At 41.0% G+C, this 20,837-nt stretch overlaps 1 long non-coding RNA gene across 2 annotated transcripts in view; it reads right to left on the minus strand.

The window, feature by feature from the left end:
• Window positions 1-16,761: 16,761 nt before the first annotated feature.
• Window positions 16,762-20,837, minus strand: part of LOC128471156 (uncharacterized) — a 42,142-nt gene continuing 38,066 nt past the window's right edge. For both annotated transcript variants that reach the window (XR_008346097.1, XR_008346096.1), the window contains exons 4-5: window positions 17,721-17,771; window positions 16,762-17,022 (exon numbers count right to left, since the gene is read on the minus strand). This is a non-coding gene — a long non-coding RNA (uncharacterized LOC128471156). The remainder of the gene's footprint in view (window positions 17,023-17,720; window positions 17,772-20,837) is intronic.

Genomic DNA, 20,837 nt, shown 5'->3' on the forward strand with positions numbered 1-20,837 from the left:
TACTCTTGTATAAGGAGAGGAGAGAGAGAGGGGGTTTAAATAGGGTTCTTTGTTCAGTATGTTAACAATCCCCAGCAGATCATATTTATAACATATATACAACAACTCCAAAACCAGGTCCCTCTTCTCCTTCGGTACCACTTCTGTCTCTACCCTTCTCCACTCTTTCTTCCTTAACTTGTATTAGTGTTATTATCAATTTTTATATTATTGTTAATTTTCATTGTGTCCAATTGTAATAATAACATTTAGTGCAACAAAATAAGTGTCTGCAAACTGATCTTCTAGAAAAGGGGTCCCCAAACCTTCCAGCTGTTGCGGGACTACATTTCCCATACTCCTCTGCCAGCCTGCCAGCTGAAAGAGCATTATTGTAGATGTAGTCCAGCAACAAATGGAGAGCCACAGTTTGGAGATGCCTGCTCTAGAACCACAAATGAACACAAGAGGGCGCCACATTCTAACAAATTACAAATGAAAATACACCATATCAAAAGCAAAGATAGATTTTAAAACGCAAGATAAACTGCCCCGAAATAATACGTTAACAAATATATACATTGCTTAAATCATAAGGTAATAAACAGGTAATACTTAGAAATAGCAAAAATATATAGCTCCGCTTCATCGTTTTGTTGGAGAGGCAGGAGATTTCATGCATACTGCATGCACGCAGGTGGAATTGCCACAAAATTAAGGAGCCTTTAAACAATTGGAAAATATTCTTAAAGCGAACCTAGAGTTCTCTCCAAGTTTTGCCCTGCTACACCTCGATTGGCCCAGATTACCAAAGAATAATTCGGATTGAGACACCGTTTAGGAACTATAAAACTACAGCAAAAAAATCTAAAGATCTAAGATGGTGAGAGATATAGCAAGGAAAAATGTGTCAGAGCCCAAGAAAGATAATAAAAACAATCAGATTACAAAACTAAAATACAAAGAAATATATTAGGTTTCCCTGCATCTTATCTTACTTTTTCTTATCTTGTTTTTTTCTCTTTTTCTTTTCTGTATTTTCTATTATATATTATCTTCTATGCCAATCTGTACAGATTTGATATGCATCATTTAAGATTGTAATTTATTATTGAAGAAAACAAACTGGTCAACTTTTATATATATATTTTTTTTTTCTGAATAAAACACTTTAAAGAATGCAAGATAAAGTTATGAGAGGTTTTCCTGCATAGTTTATATGTTCAAATGAGCTTTAGGTGAGGATTAAGTCAGGAACAACCTCCCCATGATGCACTGCGACTTAGCCAGGTGGGCAGAACAGACTGGCAGCTCACAGACAGGGCACTTGGCAGGATATCCCTTGGACAGGGTGCATGGCTGGACAGCCTACGGCCAGGGCACTTGGCAGGATAGTCCACGGCCAGGGCGCTTGGCATGTTAGCCCACAGCCAGGGCGCTTGACAGAATAGCCCTCGGGCAGGGAGCTTGGAAGGATCGCCCACGACCAGGGCACTTGGCAGGATAGCCCACAGCCAGGGCTGATAATCTGCCCATTTACCCTGGGATTGGAATTAAAACCTAGAGAGTTCCCTTAAATATCTATATATCCATTTTCATTCCTCTCTGCATAAATTATCTTTAGACTGATATTTCAAATGAAACCTACCATTTGATTTTTGATTTTGTGTTATATTCAGAATAGCTTTATCCTTAACCCATACATGTTTAATTTGCCTTTCTGTAACAGCTTTCTACCACATCTTCTTAAAGGTTATTCCATGCACCAACAACCATCTCAGTGAAGTAATAATTGCCCAAGGGCTCCCCAACTTCACCAAGCAAAAAAGCTTATCTGTGTCATCGTTGCCCAAAACAGCTGGTCTATGCCATCATTGCCCTCAAACAGCTTATCTGTGCCTTCTATGCCCCTTGCCCCCTCCCTTCCAACATATACTCTGACACACATATGTAAACACACTTTTTTACACACACTTCCTCATTCTCACACACACATTCATTCCCACACACTCCATCTCACCCCACTTACACATCCATGAACACACACATAATTACACATGCATGCTCACAGACTTATACATAGACTTTCATGCTCACATACATATATATATATATATATACAAACAAACAAACAAACATACTTACATACCCTCGAAACCCCGCTTAACTCTTCCCTTTCCTGCGGCTTTCTGTCCAACTGCACACACACTGTGGGAGCAGCCTCGATTTCACCGCGGGGTCACGTGACGTAACGCAACCCTGATACATTCCAAGTCTCCCCTTGTTGGTTCAAAATAGTTTAGAAAGGGCCCTTCCGACCTGGACCGGTGTGGTCCAGGTCTGAAGAGCCCTTTCCAAACTATTTTGAATAGCTACAAGGGGACAGGAACAAGGGGTTGCCCCAGGCCTCCTAGAAGCTCAAGTTTCGACCGATGCGACCCCTGTAGTTACGCCACTGCGTGTATGGAAAGCATTAGGAATAGAAATGTAATATTCTGTAACACATGTAATAGCATTTAAAACACTTCTATGTTTGTTGAAAGGATTATCTTTTAATGTTCCACAGTTAGCCTTTCCATGTAATTGACTTTGTGTTTCTTATCTCTGACCACAATAATGCTCCCCTAACAATATTGTGCTGCTTTGTAAAACAATATCACGTCCCAGACAAACACCAGTTAACTGCGAATGTTGAGAATGAGTTATTGTTTTAAATCTAGTGGTTAAAAACAAACTCGATGTTTGCCAAAGTAAAGAAAGAGATTGGTGTTTGTTCCAACAATGCTAATGTCAAGCCTAATGTAAAGAAGCATTGGTCAAATATGGGGTCACGACCTAGGACTGGGTCACATGATGCCCGTTACTTGGTCATGGGGGGCTCTATGCGGTGACAGATGTATTCACACGTTCTCACGGTTCTCTCGGTTATTGCGTTGGGTTATTGGCATCTCCTTCATACATTTCTCCTGATGCTGCGAGCCGGGTGACATCACTTCCTGGCGCTCGGTACAACGAGGGCACATGGAATCGCAGGAACGTGACGCTATAATAAAGGGCTGTGAAGCCCAGCTGGAGGCTTTGGCCTTGATTCATTCGACCTGACCACATTTAATCGTCAGAAAATACAGAACGGTCATTGTGTACGCAGCATGTGCCGAGTAATTGAAATGCCCCGGACTAAAAACAAATGAACGGCCGTCCGCCGCCAAGCTGGAAATGACCATATTGCCTAATCACACCATAGTGTGCACCGTGAGAATGGCCAAAAGCACTTAACTACCCGTTAGATCAAAGGACAAATACAAAATGACACTGAAGCGAGCTGATTGGCACAGGAAATTTTGATTACAGCCATCTGAGATGGCAACAACCTTACCAAATTACCTATAAAGACTATAAACACCACGATTTTCTTTTTATCATATTACACATTTTGAACCATTGGTGAGTGACAGGGCATTTTGTTGAATAGGGGTGATGTAGGGACAGGCTGCGCTAGGGAACAGGGGGGAATTGCCCCTAATTGCCATAGCTGCCTCAAAGGGTCTCTGGGTATCTTGCGGGCAATTCTTTATTATCCGGTGGGGAGTGGGATTTGGCTCTTACCGTCCACAGCCCAATTCAGTTGGTGAAGGACAGGAGGCAGACCGTGGTCAATGGCCAGCTGGGTGGAATTCAAATTGAACCATATTAACTGGACTCCTTCTCTAATACTAAATAAATAATGCGTACAATATTTAGTTAAGAAATAAGACATCAAGCCTACCAGATAATGAAAACTCTGGGTATAAAGGATATTTTACTAAACTACAAGCAAAATGTTGTGTATAATCCTTCAGTCTTCCTTTACAGTCCTAAACGCAGGAGAGTTAAAGCTGAGTTAGAATGAATATTTATTAGTGGTAGGTGACGATTCTGTTGTATGCATGATGTTCTTTTTCTGTGATTTCGATTAGCTGCATATATTGGAAAGAAACTATGAGATTTATTTAAACTGTAGACTTCTGTTCACGTTAGTGCAGCATTTTGAGACTGCATTGGCTTGGACATTGCCAAAGATCTATTTAAGAAGCTTACAGATTAGCTGGTCCAGCGACCTACATGTTGAGTCTGGCAAAGTCTGATGCGTGTATTACTGTGAACGGTTTAGAGATGTAATTCAGATTAGGTATGCGGGACGTGTTTGGATCATTTGGCTTGTATTTTGAATATCAAATATTTAAATCGTCCCGGTAGGTGAGGCAGCACCATCCCATGACCGATCTTGGTCAGACATGTTAAAATCTTTAAATGGCCTGATGAAAATGATAGGAGAGAATAAGATGATTTCGATTTGATGATCTGTCCAAATTGATGGAGGGGGCATAATTTGTTAGCCTCTTCTCCAATAGGTTTGAAACCTATTACGCATTCATTCCTACTGTCGTTGCAACCAGAATGGGGGTGATTATGTTGACCATTAAACATCACCACAATCAATGAAGATTACTGTATTTTCTAAGTCCAATATGGCTATATCTTTTTTAGTGTTGTCTTACTCTTGCTTGCATCCTGCTATTTGTCCATAAAGACATAGTTGAATGTCTTATATCCATATAGTCTATGCCAAAGGGTGGCACTGTCAATTTCAGAACAGAGCACTCATTACAGCCATTGGTCATCAAGTAGAACCACTTTGGGCACCAAAATATTATGTGAATCTGAAACCCCTTTGTTAAGCAAAGTGCCTCCACCGAGGGCCGGCCCAAAACATAATGCCGCCTGGGGCGAAGTTTAAAATGCCCCCCCCCCATTCCATCCCATTATCTACCCTTCCTCTGCCGCCCCCCCGTTATCTACCCTTCCTTTGCCCCACCCCGTTATCTATCCTTCCTCTGCCACCCCCCCCGTTATCTACCCTTCCTCTCCCCCCTTTGTACTTACCTTTTAGCAGTCCTGCAGCGAGTCTCCCTGCCCGGTTTTGGTGGCGGCTTGTAATGCTGAGCACCGGAAATGACGTCATCTTCCGGCGCTTGGCATTACAAGCCGGCACCGAGACCGAGCTAGAGGGCTCACAGAGGAGAGAGAGGGGCGCGGAGCAGGTATTGACAACTTGGTAAGTGAAAACCACTTGTTGCCCTCTCTCTCTTCCGCTTTAAAAAAAAAAAAAAAGGGCTTGGGGTGGCAGCATGTCTGAATTGGCTTATAAGGAGTGGAAGTGTCCGTCCAGCCCAAAACTCTCATTTTGCTTAGTTGGCAAGCCAAGATTAGCTCACACCTTTATTTTGACATTATTTTCAAACTAAGTACCCCATCTATCCCATCCTCCACTTCCTTCACCTCAGTCCACCTTTTTTGGGAGCAGTGGTTGTCAGTGAAGTGTTTTTCAGCCCTGGGCATTGCCCCCTTGGTCTACTTAAAGATAGCCCTGGCTTCATAGTCTACCATCTCATGATGTTGGGTTCTGTCCTATTTTATCTGGTTTCTCTGAGAAACTCTGAGAAATGATATGCGTGTGGGCGCCTACTAGATACATAAAACAGCAGGACACGAAAATGCTTAAATTGTCTTGTTTGAGATTAAAAAAATGTGTGAGGGATTTATTCTTCAATATTCTGTCTATCTCGTTTTTTATTGGCTAGTGCAATTCTGTGGAATGTACTTGTTTCTGTTTGCATTTATAACATTTGCCAGGTTTATCTGGAAGAATCTCAACAAGACCTGAGACATCCCCAAGAGAAACATTGATATAATTCAAGTGTCTAAAGAATCTAAATCATGTTCTGGTGCTTAAGAGGATCCCACGCCTTTTCAAAAGAAAAAATATACAAAGACCACTAATCGTAATAAAGAAACCAAACCATATATTGTAGGTTTTGAGAACTCAGTGCCTAATGACTCCTATAATAGATGTTTCTCAGAAGAGCCTTGCCGTGTAAATGAAGAGATCAATAAACCTAAGGCGCTGCTGATGTAATTACAACCACAAAATGTAATGCCACCTGCCCAACTAAACAGTGTTATTAGAGAAATGCATGAATGGTATCCCAATTAACCAGAAAACGTGCTTGACTAGTCGGCCATTAAAACTTTGTATTGCCACAGAAGAGGAATAGTTGTGACTATATAGCAATCCACTCAGTTTTGCTGCAACTTCCTATGCCTTTGCCTTGCGCCTAAATGGCCTACAGCATTTCAAGAACAGCTTTTCTGCGAACTATAATTTTAATGAAAAAACGGATTTGATGTCATATTCACTTAGGTAGGTAATAAGGTGGCTATTAGGATCTGTGCTGCAAAAGCACAGATCTCCATTGCTTCTCTCAGCCTAAGGAGACCCTCTGATCTTTCCAGCTGGCCCATGATCACCAGTGTATGAAAGGACAGTCCCTGCAAATTTGGTATTTACCTACTTAAAATGGGGCAATAGAGAGGGACAGTCATGTGAAAAAGAAAGTACACTCACTTTGAATTCTATGTTTTTACATATCAAGACATAACAATCATCCGCTCCTTAGCAGATCTAATAATTAGGTAAATACAAGCTCAGATGAACAAAACATGACATATTACCACGACTCATGGTTTATTCAACAAAAATAAAGCTAAAATGGAGAAGCCATGTGTGAAAAACACCTTTACTGCTTCCATGGGAATTCAAATTATAAGTAGAAAACAGGTGCTACTTATCAAATGTCCTTGATTAATTGATCCTCAGCAAGTGTGACCACCTCTATAAAAAACAAAGTTTTAGCAGTTTGGATAATTCAGCTGTGTGTTAACACAATGCCAAGGAGGAAATACATCACCAATGATCTTAGGGAAGCAATTGTTGCTGCCCATCAATCTGGGAAGGGTTACAAGGCCATTTCCAAACAATTTAAAGTCCATCATTCTACAGTGAGATTATTTAAAAGTGGAGAACATTCAGTTGCCAATCTTCCCACGAGTGGACGTCCCAGCAAATTCACCCCAAGGCCAGATCGTGCAATGCTCAGAGATATTGCAAAAAACCCAAGAGAGAGTTGCAGTCCAATTAGAAAAAATACTGAACAAGTATGGTTTGTTTGAAATGGTTGCCATGGCTTAGATTTGCAAAGTTGCATCTAAACAAACCACACGAGACTTCTGGAACAATGTCCTTTGGACAGACGAGACCAAAGTCTCATACCAAAGTGGAGATGTTTGGCCATAATGCACAGTGCCACGTTTGGCGAAGACCAAACACATCACATCAACACAAACACACCATACCAACTGTCGAAGACAGTGGTGGAGGGATAATAATTTGGGCTTGTTTTGCAGCCACAGGACCTAGGAACCTTGCAGTAATTGCAGTCTACCATCTCTGTATACCAAAGTATTTTAAAGACAAATGTGAGGCCATCTGTCTGACAGCTAAAGCGTGGCCGAAATTGGTTCATGCAACAGGACAATCATCCCAAGCACACCAGCAAATCTACAACATAATGACTGAAAAAGAAAAGAATCAAGGTGTTGCAATGAACCGATCAAAGTCACAAACCTCAATGAACTGAAGCAACATTGTAAAGAAGAGTGGGCCAAAACTGTCATAAAGTCATACAGAAAACTACTACTTCAGGTTATTGCTGCTAAAGGTGGTTCTACAAGCTATGAAATCATAAAAGTATACTTAGTTTTTCACACATGGCTTCTCCATTTTGGCTTTATTTTTGTTAAATAAATCATGACACAGGGTGCTATCAAACAGATTATTGTTATTATGCCCTTATTTGTAAAACCATAGAATTCAAGGACAGTTTACTTTCTTTTTCACATGACTGTATGTACTAGACCTACTAGAGTAGTAATGGTGTAGACTGTAGTGATGGTACCCATCAGCACCTGGCACCCACCCCAAAATAAAAACCGCTTCCCATTACTTACCTTGCAGTGAGACTTTGAAGATAGAATTGTTCTGCACATCTGAAACTGACATCTTAGTACAGTACTAGTACAGTTTATGGATGGTAGAAATACCCCAAAACAAAATAATAATAAAAATAGTAATCAGAAGAAAGTTGTGCTTCCCTAAACATCTAGATACTTCCTTAGACAAAACCTACTATATCTAAAATGTAAGTCGGTATCCAAGTCTCAATGACTGCGTTTCACTTATATACCAGTATGCTAATAAGCACTAATGTTGTTCTGTTGGATGAAATATATATATGATAACATACCTGCAGAGAGATGTCTACATAGGAGACCTTGCTTTAGTTATCATGCCTGGCAAGCAAAATACTCAATTTCTTTGTCTTGAAGAAAGGTACATGAAGAAGCCCCACTACATTACTAAGAACAGCTGCACACGCTCTTTAGCAAGGAATGCAAAAATAGATGACAGCAACTATGGAGCACAGTATATTAAAACAAATTCATATCGAATCTCCACAATAACATTTTTAAATAACCAAACAGATGGGTCAATATTTGGTAACCCTCCTCCCAACAGCCTCTACATATGAAAAAATAGATATAATAAAACTCTAAATCCACATAGACTATAAATATTTCAATAACCCCAAAATCATAAATCATATTACATTTCATGGAAACGTTGAATATAAAACAATTAACCAAGACGCCATGGAATGTAACTAATCAACAAGACATGTCCAAAAAATATAGCAATGAGAAAATAAACAAAACAAGACAAAAAAAAAAACGATGAATGAGTTCTTTGGGAGTTCTCTGATCTCAGCAGTAGCGTGGGAGGCTACTCTCAGCAGAAAACATATAAGAACACAAAAAAGAGACTGAAAGAGGGTAAAAAAACAACATTTAACACTTTGAGCACCCAGACAAGATGGGCTAAATAGTTCTTATCTGCCCTCAAAGTTTCTATGTGTGGGATGCGATGGATCTTACATGTTTCTGCACACCTCCCAACATTTTAAAGGGACACTTAGTTAGTGTGTGTGTCTGGGTGTTTGTATTAGTTTGTGCACATTGTTTGCGCTCACATGACTCCACACGCTAGGAGCAAAGCCAAAGGGCGGGCAAAATTAGATTTTGCCTAGGGTGACAAAATCCTTGCATCAACCCTGGTACAAATACTGCAATAATATATTCGTGTTGTCAGCTTGAGTTATAGTGTTGTCAGCTTGATGTGACTTAGTGGAAAATGCAATGCTTTTATGTGGACTTCTCAGGTAAAATGCTTGCTGTGGAATAGTATCTGGCTCTACGGTTCTCTTCATTTAGCAGCAGAGGGAGCCATATGGCTTCACACTATCAACTATTTAACAACCTGGAACCATTTAGCTTGTTGGTTTCCAGTGGAATCTGTAATGGAATGTTTTGGTGATTTCTCTAGTAGAGGGACCTGGGGTACTTCTTTGGGACCTCTGCTGCTTTGCCTCACCACACTTCTAGCCTGATTGTCTTCACGAGTCTGTAGTAAACATCCCAGGCCAGTTGTTAAGCACATTGATGTCATGGTGCATTACATTGTCACAAACAGGCAAGTTCCACTCCAGGCCAGTGAACACAGCAGCCCCTCTACATGAGTGAACACTATTTGTTGGAACATGCTGAGAAAGCTTAGCGCCCTGTGCAAACTATTGGCCAGAGCCCTGCTCCTGTATGAACGTCTTGATAATGTAAAAACACCCCTTGGCAGCTGTCTTGATTGGCTTTGTGGTGCATAGACCTTGGCTGGAAGAAGCCAACACCTCCCAAGTGTTCCAGTTTAGAAATCTGCATGTCCTCCTAACGGCCATCATTTTAGGAGCTCAAAATGTGAGCATATTACAGTTTTCTGCAGTCCTGACGTCACAATACTGGTTATTGAAATCAGAGAAAATGTGTTCACAAATTACATTTTGTAAGTAAAATATATTTCTCATCTCCAGAGTGAGTTACATACATAGCTACTAATATGTAACATAAAATTGTTGGTAAATGAAGGAAATAGGCCAAATGGAATTGGACCAAATAGACATGGGAAGAGGGGTATTGACAAGGATACTATAAGACTTGTGCGTTTGTATTCGGGCGAACATGAAAACGAACACGAAGGGTGCATTTTCGTTGTTCAGCCCGAATACTGAACATACGAACATCGTGGCAAGACGTATACGAAGACACACAACACGAAGAATCTTCGTGTTCATATTTGTTTACTAATATCCCTGGTCCCTTCCCCATCTAACCTACCTTGTCAACGAGGGACTCTATTGGTCGCCAGCAGGGGGCTCGTCTGCCATCAACCAATGAAGTGCAGGTGCACTTCATTGGTTGATGGCAGAGGAGGCCCCTGCCGGCGACCAATAGAGTTGCTCGTACAGACCTTTTAAAATCCTGGTGCCAAAGCTGTTGCATAGTGCGTACCACGTTAACCCCGTATTACCCCCTTCTACAAAAAATGCAGAAAAATACAACACAAAGAATGTACATGATTATTCGCCCAAACCGAACACAGGAACAGGCGAATATTCGTGGAATACGAAGATTTTTTTCCCCATAAAGACGAGGACGAACACAAAGAGTTGGCTGGCGCCCAAGTCTAGATACTATATCGACAGTTTTCTTATTGCAACTTTCAGGGAGGCTGTATAGAAGCTGAGTATTTTTGGTTAAATGTATGTATTTCGAAGAGGTTTGATGGGAGCTTTTTGTCATTAGAAAGTTCATTTCACATCTAATTACCTAAGCAATTTCTTGTCATGTGCTGGAAACATACAGTGATTAAATGTAGAATAAACCCGCAGGGAGCATCGGTCACATTCATACATAAGCAGCAGCACAAGAGTATCGCAAGGTAAGCGGCTGGAGTGATGGAGGGCAGGGGTAGCGGTGAGAGAGATCGGCAGCAGGGTTATTAGCTGGGAGGGAGCAGGGTTATTAGATGTGAGGAAGCTAGAGAGCAGGGGTAGCAGAGGCAGAGACGGACAGCAGGTTTATTAACTGTGAGAGAGCTAGAAGACAGGGTTAGCTGTGGGAGAGATGAAGAGCAGGGCAACAAGCTGAAGGGAGGTGAGAAAAGGTAACTGTGAGATGACAAGAGTGCAAGAGGTTTATATTTACCGCTATTATTAAATGAATGGGGGAGCGCAAGGTCTGTGATTTCATCCCAAGATACCACCTCAGCCAAAATGCCCAGTAATTTGACTACCTCACACCTTAACACAGACACAGAAGCTAAGGACAGGAGGGCCAGTGCTGGCCAACACACACTGGCCCTTACTAAACATGGCTGCAAAGAAATCCCATAGATGGCGTTCAGTATGTGTCTGCCATGATAATGCTGTCTATACTGTATATGCAAGAGCCACTCCTGAGACCATATTTTTAACCTAGCACTCATTATTCTTCTCAGAGATCCGTCACCATGGTGTTAGCAGGGTGATGATATCCTATAATGTACAGAAAACAAGTCACATGATGTCTTCTATGGTAGCCATGGGTGTGAAATCAATTTAAAGGACAATGTACAAAAACCCACCAATTGTATGAAACGCTAGATACAAATTACATGGAACTCTCATGGATCATTAGTTGCACGGAGGCAATAATCAATGTCTTGGTCAATGCTGAATACATTAGGCTATTATCACTGTGATGCTAACTAAACATAGACTCAAATAGCACTATGCATTATTAACTATAAAAATATGTTTCTAATGTCATAATGAGGGTCTATTAATGTTGGAGGGAGACATCCCCTATTTTTTCAATCCACTCGCACTCAAAGGGAAGTTCGGTTATTGTGTAGCTGCGTAGACCCTGGCTTCACACTCAGAGATCTGCTCCTGGATGACCTTTAAAAAACCTGATGGAGTCCCTCATGCGCACAACCCCATCAAATGTGAGATGCTACCCACCTACGTCCCGGCATGGAGCCCATCTACCTATAACTAATTGTGCTGGGGAAGTAGTCCATGTCGAAGCCTTAGTGACCCAAAGATCAAAGACCCTCCTTGGATATCAATCCTCGATTCATCAGTAGTTTTGATAATGTGACCCCCCCTGTGAGCCAGATTCTAGAATGGGGGTCTTTCCAGCCTCGTTGACCACTGTGTTTTATTTTAAACTACAAGTGTTAAAGGCATTTCTTCTGATATGAGAAAAGATGCCAAAATTTCTCTGCGTAAATTCCATTTCCTCTTTCCGCAGCCTTCTCTATGAGATCTATCGATCTACACCTATCTAATCTCACACTTTCTTTAATAAAACATGTCTCTTATGTGGGGACCTTCTCTCTCTCCCAACAGCTTCAAGCACCTTCTGCCCAATGAGCGGCATTATCTCGCTAGAGAAACAAAATTGCTTTTGCAATTAACAATATTGTATAATATACAGAGACCTGCAGGTCCTGATAAGGAGGGAGGGAGCGAAAGGGAAACTACAGCTTTCTTCAGTATTAATCTCCCCAGACTCGGGGTAGATTGTCTGAACCTTCCTTCATGAGAGATGACAGGCCATTAGTTTAGGTAAAGGGTTAAACGCGGTTTTGGGAGCTGCGTTTGTAGCGGATTTAGATTGTCAGCTCTGCAGGCACACCAAGTCTTATAGTCTCCCAGCTGTCTACGTCCCGATTGGATGTGTCTGTAGCTAAACATGGAGGGGGCAGTAGATTTCTGCATCTCTCTGCACCCACATACCATGCGGTCACACCTCCTCCCTCAGCTGCTATTCTAAGACGGCGCAGGATCACCCCAAGCCAAAAAAAAACCTATCCTATATATACACGTGTCTGTCTCAGGAGAGAAACCCCATGTGTGCTTCGTATATATGAATGTACGCATCTCCTCTGTATTCATCGCTGCCGGCTGACCTGGATTTCACAGGATGGTCATACAATCAAGCAGCCACTAGAAGAACCTTTTGGTAAAGGGTCGGAATCGATCATTTTTCTGCTTTTAGTAACTTAAAGCAAAATTGCAAATAAGTTCTGGAACAGAATATTTAAGGAGAATCTTACATTATTCATTGCAAAAAAAATAAATAAAATAATAATAAAAAAATAAATAAAAAAATAAATAATAATTAAAAAATAAATTATATATATATATATATATATATATATATATAGACACACTTTTGTATGTGTATGTATGTATATATAAATATATATATGTGCGGTGTTAGGTCTGTAATTCCTCCGGTATGCCCTTGAAGGCTTATCCCCTTCCTCCCTCCTTGCACACCTCTCCCTGCCTGTAATCATGCTCTGAGAAGGGGATATGAAGGTGACACAGGCATGACGCGGTTCTGTCAGCAAGGGATTAATTACCGGCCTCTCTGTTTGCTGTTGACACAGAGAAATAATCTCAAGAGGAGCAGATGAGGCTCAGATCAGAGAGTGTACCTGCTTAGGAGGCAGTAGGGGATGTGCTCAGCAGCTTATTGCATTGCACACACACACACACACTCTATCACCAGATCCCAGTACTGATGCAGGAATATATAAGTATGTATAGAGAGAGAGTGACAGATAGAGAGATCAAAAGCTGGAGTTGCTTCAAAGTACCGCATGTTGCACATATTTGAAAACAACATCAAGCTAAACAAGCGACTGCGTATTTAGAGCACAATGAATTTTTCATCTCGCTGAGATCTTGCTTTGAGGGGAAATAATGGGCCTTGTGTTTAAGGACTAATCCTGGACTAAACACGGACAATCATCAGGAATAGTCGATTGGTTTCTGCGGTGATTGCATCCAAATGTAGAACTTTACCTCAGAATTACTCTTCACAAACAGGGCCCAATGTCATAAAGTTGCCTTTAAGGCAGGGTAGAGTGACTTATTTTGATCAGCTGCTAGATGTTTTGGTAGAGATGTTCCTGCTGGATGGTCTGAGTCCTGAATCACTGTCATGTGTCACGTCCTCGGCTGACAGCCTGTTCCTCAGCTCCGACAAGCTCAGCCGGCCCTGGTCTGGAAGTACAATCAAGGGCAAAGCTTGTCATCTCTGGTCTGCAAGCAACAAGAAGACACAAGTGACTTGCATTTAGAAGGGCGCTCCTCAGTCATCTGCCTTGAGATTTTCATTATCTCCATCATTTGTGGGGAAAATAATCCTCCTTTTTTCTTTTCCTTAACCCGTAACATGCCAGAAACAACATTAAAACTGGGAAAGATCTATTTAGCATAAGAATACATCATATCTGTGCTTGGTTATCCAGGAAGCATGTTGGATAATATCCAGTTTTGGGGCAAAGCGTATATTGGGGTATTCAGTCAAATTAAAGGGGCCACATATATTAACCGAATGCGAGTGATTTATCATGGTATTGCTGGTACAAAACAAGGACATAAACATACAAAACCCCAACTGTGACATCAGGTAGATCTGTGAAACCAAAGGCCATTAAAAGGGGTGTTTCTCATATTGTTACCATATTGTTTGGGGTTTTGTACCAAAAAAAGACTTGACAAATTGAACTGCCAAAGTGACAATACCGCATCCACACCGCAACAATCTATAACGGCCATTAATATTATACATTATGCCTTAAACTCTTTTTTTAGACATGTTTACTAATGACCCAAATGCATGGACAAGAATAATCCTTATCATTTTACAGCATATGTTATTTGCTTTATTATTATTTTTTTTTTAATACTTGTTTGGAAGGCTTCTGTTTGAACTTTATTTACAGCGTTTCATCCTGTTTTTGCTGCAAGGATTTATTTTGTATCACCGGAGGATAAAAGGCTGCTTGAGAACTTTGTCTCTGACCCTGGTCAAGAAACAATCTCCAGCGTCCTCTTAAAGAGAGACAATACTTTAAACTTTATTTTTGTTGTTGTTCACAATTTACTTGCCTTTTAATACTTTGAAATATGTATAATTGAAAGGAAGAAAACTCATTTTCTCATATATTTGTGTGGGAATGTTTGGGAAACCCAGGACAGCAGGATTCTGTCAAAGCAGAAGTGTCCTGACTTGGCCCAGAAGAACCAAGAATCACAGCAGATTAACTTCATAGCAGTTAGACCTCCTTAGAGCCAATAGCTTGCCCATTCCTGCTCCTTATGGGTGTCCGGAGGTGTTAGGTGATGGTCTAACCAAGCGCTGAGACGGGGCTAGCCCAAATAGTCTATGCTTTAACCAATGTTCTTTATTAACCATGTTTTGTAATGGAATAAAACAACTTCTTATGTCTATGTTTTTCTTTCTGTGTTTATTGCTGTTCACTTAGTATTGTTGGTGTTTTTTGTACATTTTCACTACATTTTCTATGTTCCTGTCACTTCCCCATTCTTATCAAAAATCTACAGTTTTTGACTATATACATCATGCAGAGTAAGTAAGTAGCAGTTTTATTTTGGCTTCAAGTTTATTGAGAAAGAAAGACATGTTGTCTTCTAGTTGGAAAAACTTGGCTGGTTGAAAACATGTAACTCAACGGGACATTGGGTTTGGACATGGTTTTAGGAAAGTTATATCCAGAAAATGATGACAATACCACAGGATTGACATCAGCTGCCCCATTTTTTTTCTCACCTATCCTATTTATGCTGGCTCAAAGGATGATTCTTAAAATACCTTCCAAAGGTTGAGGCTAGAAATGGCACCTTAAACATGTTTTGTGTTTCAGCAGTGTCTTTTACGTGTACGCTTTACCATTTTTGTTACTTCTGTGGGAGTTATGCTCTTATTCCATGTGTAGATGGTTTTAGGTTTCCACTTTACATTTGAGGCTTTTGTTGAAGATGATACCTTTTATTAGGCCAAAACAGAAAAAGAGTCACAAAAGATTTTGAATACTCAGAGACCCCCTTTTTCAGAAGGTTCTAATCTGAAGAAGAGGCGTCTGCAGTCCCAAAGGTATATGTGACACTACAACTTTGGGCATATTGCCCCAAAAAGTAGGTATCACCATCAACTAAGGACTTCATCTTCTCTTGGACCAATCTGACTATACTTATTGAACTGGAAATTAAAGTGGTTTCTAGAAGCCAGAACCTTTTTTGTTGTATGATGTAGTAGCTGCACCTCTGTCCACCCCTCCTCCCAGTGGTAAACCTGATCCTCTAGACTGTCCTTTTGGCCAATGAGGTGAAAATCGCATGAGGTGATGGCAAACCTCAAGCATCATGGGACCCCCTACCCTCAAGGTAATAAAGACTTATGCAAATGCAATTAGGGCAGCCCAAAGGGCAGCTGTCCCCATGGCCCCTCACCAGCTCTCTATTTTCATGTAGCTACACTCTAGTCAGCTACAGAAAGGTGAATTTGGGGCAAAGAACATTCAGGAGCCAATAGCTTTCGAATGTTTTGGCTAAAAGAACATGAATAGAATTAGAATATTAGGTATCTGCATATTGGAGTTCCAAATTAGGAAGTTCTCTTTCATCTGTCCCAAGTCTGTGAAAATCCTGTAAAATATTGAACACAGCCGTCTCTGCTGAACGCTGATTATGATGTACTGATGTATATAGTTTTTTGCTGAGTTGTTTAAGTCCTGTTGAGCTGAACTCTCTTTGATTTCATTATGGGCTCTGCAAATTTACAGATTTTCTAAAATTGCAACAGCAGTCAGGTAAGGTGATTGTAAACAAAACAGCATGGTGCTTTCATTTAAGAAGGAAAATACAATAAACATTGCTGTCTCAATGTCAATGCCGCTCAGTAACTCACTGCAAAATGATCCCGCTGATCCTGCTGATCCTTTTGCTGAATACACAAGGCTAGGACTTTTGGTCACTTATACCTACATAATTCTACTTATTCCTACATAAAAACCTAGTTCTGATCGCTCATTGCATGAAATATGCACACACAGCTAGTTTCGTGTAATGAAGAAACCCACAATAGCCACTTAAATAGATGCAAAAGCCTTTAATCTCTTTGTAGACAAAGCCATCTGTTACTGTCACCTGGATGAGGGAACTGTGTCCTTGGAACTTGCGAGTGAGCTTGGAAACCATGGGGGGGAAGGGCAAGTCTTGGCCGGGCCTTGATCACTGATCCGCTGGATAGGAAGATTTTGCACCGGCTTTTTGTCCTGCCACAGGATCGAAAGTGGGCTGCAGCTGTCCCGGAGACCCCCCAATGTCGGTTAGGGTAACGGTTCAAGGAAACACACTAACGAAAGGGAAAATAGATTCATATATATATATCTTTAGTAACCAATTTGTTTCTCTTACATTGTTTTTTAATCAAATAAAACTTTTGCTACCGAAGTCTTGGCTACAATGTAGGGCATGTGACAACGCGGGGAGTATCTAGTTGCACTGGGATGATACATTTGGAATAGAAGATTCTTTATGTACATATCTGTAAACACAAAATAAATGGCTCAGGCATGCCAGTGTACTGAAACACAACTGGGATATTTTGGGTAACTCTTTTAACCCCTTAATGACAAAGCCCGTACATGTATGGGCTCAAAATGCATTGTTTTCAATGGGTTTAGGGACCGTCCATTGTCCTTAAGGGGTTAAAGGTACTAGTCCATGTCTATTGAATTTAACCTTTTAGTAAACAAATACAGCATTACAAACCACAGTTCAAGTACTGCTGAACATCCAAATCTTTCTTAAAAATAATTAATCATGTCAACTTTTGAATATTTAATTGTCATATGACACAAAAGCAGGTCCCTATAGGTTGTTGCTAAAGAAATTGAAAACAAAAATTTTACATGATTTTTTACAGAATAAAACCGCAGTGGAAATTAGAAACTAAATGGCAGATCTGCTAAAGTTTATTTGAGAGGTTGACTATAGGTTGTAAGGAATGTTTTGTGGAACAGCATCTTTAACTACGGTAGCCCAACTTACCAGTTCACTAGCCATACTGAACAGGAAAAACTGCAGACCTACAAACCACACCTGCAGTAACGAAAGTGGGGTAGGGGAACAAGGAGGACATATTACTTAGACATATATATCATTGACGTATATATGTGTATATAATGACCCAGCACCCAGGAACAATTAAACCCACTGCAAATACTATTAGCTAGTTAACCAGACTGAAGCAGCCTCTGCAAAGATCCCTATGCTTAGTTCCTTATCACTCCCCGAAGATCCCTTTATACAGTACTTTATTACTCAGTAATGCTTTCCCAAAGATCCCTATATAGAGAACCTTATTACTCAGTAATGCCTCCCCAAAGATCACTAAAATATACAGCACTTTATCTCTGGTGGGTTTTCAGAACCATGGGTCTTCATTCCTTATGACCATGGCCACCTCCTGCTATCTACGCCAACCAATTTACTTAATGACCGACATTGATCCTTCATATTTACAACTATAAACTCAGTTTCTAAGGAAATATGTACTTGAAACATACAGATGTGTACTATTCAAAATGACCCTCAATGCAATCCTCCTGAGACTATGTACCAACGTTAGGAAGGCTTTACTGGCGCGAGGGCCTGCTTATTTATGATATATTCTCCAATGGCAGGGCATGGGACCTTGTGTTTGCAACACAAGACCTGAAATCACTTAAATATGGATAAACCAAAGAGGCCGAGGTGTGAAGACTCTGGATAAGGGAATTTTTCTGTTTTTTTGGGTCTCTTTTCTTCAGGTCTCGGCATAAAAATACTGCCTATGCATTGTATTGTAACTGTGTATGTCTAAGACACGCACAGACTGAATGCTTGTAAATAAATACCCAGTATCTATACCAGGTACCCTAGAGCTCATTTCTGCAGGGTCAGACATTTTAGGCCCCGCTCCCTTTGTTCTGGGATCCAGGAAGGAAGTGTTGGTGAGTATGCAGCCATGTTGACCTACATTGTAGGGGGTACATGCGCCTACGCGGGAAACGCAAGACTTAACCTTGTCTCTTGTGGCACCAGAATTAGTACCTGAAATATGGGCTACAACTAAGGGCATGCGACTATGTCCCAAAACAATGAGCCGGCAACTAATTTAATCTGAATGCCTGTATGTACAGGAACTGGGTGCAAGAAGACCCCCTTTGGGCCCCCGTTTGGGCCCTATGGAGTGATTTTCTCAGAGCATCAGTGGGTAGCTGACGTGAGACTGCATGGAAAATACAGACGCATTTTTCTTTTCATTCAGAACCTAGGGAGTATTTTCACACTCTCAGTATCAGTTCTGATTCCTTAATTAAGGTTCCATTCAACTTTATGCCTGGTGAATATGCCGGTGTTCATACAGTCACAGCTGTGTTTGGCGTGTCACTGCGTACAGCAATGCGCACACACAGGACCTTATGGATGTCAGTGAGTCAACTATATGCTCGTATTGTATGTATGTATATAAATGTATATATATATATATCACCCACTATGTGGCTGTAATTGGTATCACCCGCGTGTACAGGTCAGCAGAATATGTTATTGCTTTCAGATAATAACACATGATCAATAATGTATACACCTATGTAGGCGTTTAATGTATAGAGAGTGACATTCAGTGCTGGTACACAGTCTGGTGCATATCTCTGGACACGGAGCCCCCCCCCTCTTGGCGGCAAAGATTGATGCTGTGTATTTGTAATCTGCTGTAGCACACAACTCCCCGCTGCTCCCCATCTAACAATCTCCCAGCATGCTCTGCCTCCACAGGCAATGCGCTCTGGAGCTCAGCCTCAGCGTGACTGGACTACAGAGTCTCCTTACCCAGCTCCACACCTCCTCCCCCCCCCACTACTCTTCTCCTCTATGCATGGGGTAGGGTGGGGGTACTAATAGATTTCAGACCCTGTGTACACCTGATACGGAACACGCTCGATGGTCTCAGCAGGCAATGATTCTTACTTGTAAGGTATACATTTTTCACGCCAGTTTCACAGATAAGAAAAGCAGAATAATCATGGAAGCCGATACAAGTCATATCGAAGTACATAACACCTCCTTAATGTATCATATTATTATTATCATTATTATTTATTGTTTTATATCGCATATGGACATTTCCAGTACCGTATTCCATCGCTTAAAAAAAAAGCCCTTTCCTTAACTCCTATTATAACTTCTTGTAACTTTGTTCGCATGTCCCCTGATTTAACCTGATAGCAGGAGACTTCTGTGCCAGCTAGATGACACTTGAGCCTTAACTGGGCACAGAAACCCAGACAGCAGAGGAGTGCCAGGGGAATGCTAAAGCCAGGTGGCAGCTGTGCCATGCTGCTCGCTATGTCAAAGGTAACATTGCATATTGCTAAAGAGAAGCTATATCTATCTATCTATCTATCTATAAAGAAAAGGTTAATTAGAAGCACAGTCACAGGTCATTTTATATGGGGCAATATTATATGGAGGTATATAGGTAAAAAAAACTAATTATAAAAGTTATAGGAAAGGTTTGTATGGAACATTGAGGATGTGTTATACGGATTTATATGGAAGTAAAAGCAGTTATAGGGAATGGTTATAAAGAGCAACAGATTTGAAAACAAAAATTCAATTTTAAGGAATCGTACATATTGTTTTAGTACATTGAGCTCCCCTTCCTGCACCCTCCCGCTCGCTGTCTCCTGCACCCTAGCCTCTCTGGCAGGCGTCCATGCCAGCCGTACGGACAGAGTGTTCATTACTGAATTACCCAATCTCAAGGGAGGACCGGGAGCAAGAATACACGCTTCGACTACATGGGTGTACGTGCATGAGCAGACGCTCGGCACTTCTCCCTTATTGATATTAGGAAGCTGCCACCAAGTGAGACTCCGAGAAATGTTTCTCACTCAATTGCAAAAGAAAGCAAAACATCTCGGCTTTTCGGAAACTGAGTTGGCAGAGCTAGGTTTTTTGTAGAACTGAAAAGGGATCCTACTCGGCAAAATCACCTTAACTCTACTGGAGGAGGCAAGAATGATAGGAAATATTTGAAAAAAATAATAATTTGAAGCAGCAGGAATAGTTAGTAGTGGGGGTTAAATGGAGCAGTTAATGGAGTTTCAGAACAGGCTAATT

The sequence above is a fragment of the Spea bombifrons genome, chromosome 13 (assembly GCF_027358695.1).
Source record: "Spea bombifrons isolate aSpeBom1 chromosome 13, aSpeBom1.2.pri, whole genome shotgun sequence".
NCBI classification, from domain to species: Eukaryota; Metazoa; Chordata; class Amphibia; order Anura; family Pelobatidae; genus Spea; species Spea bombifrons.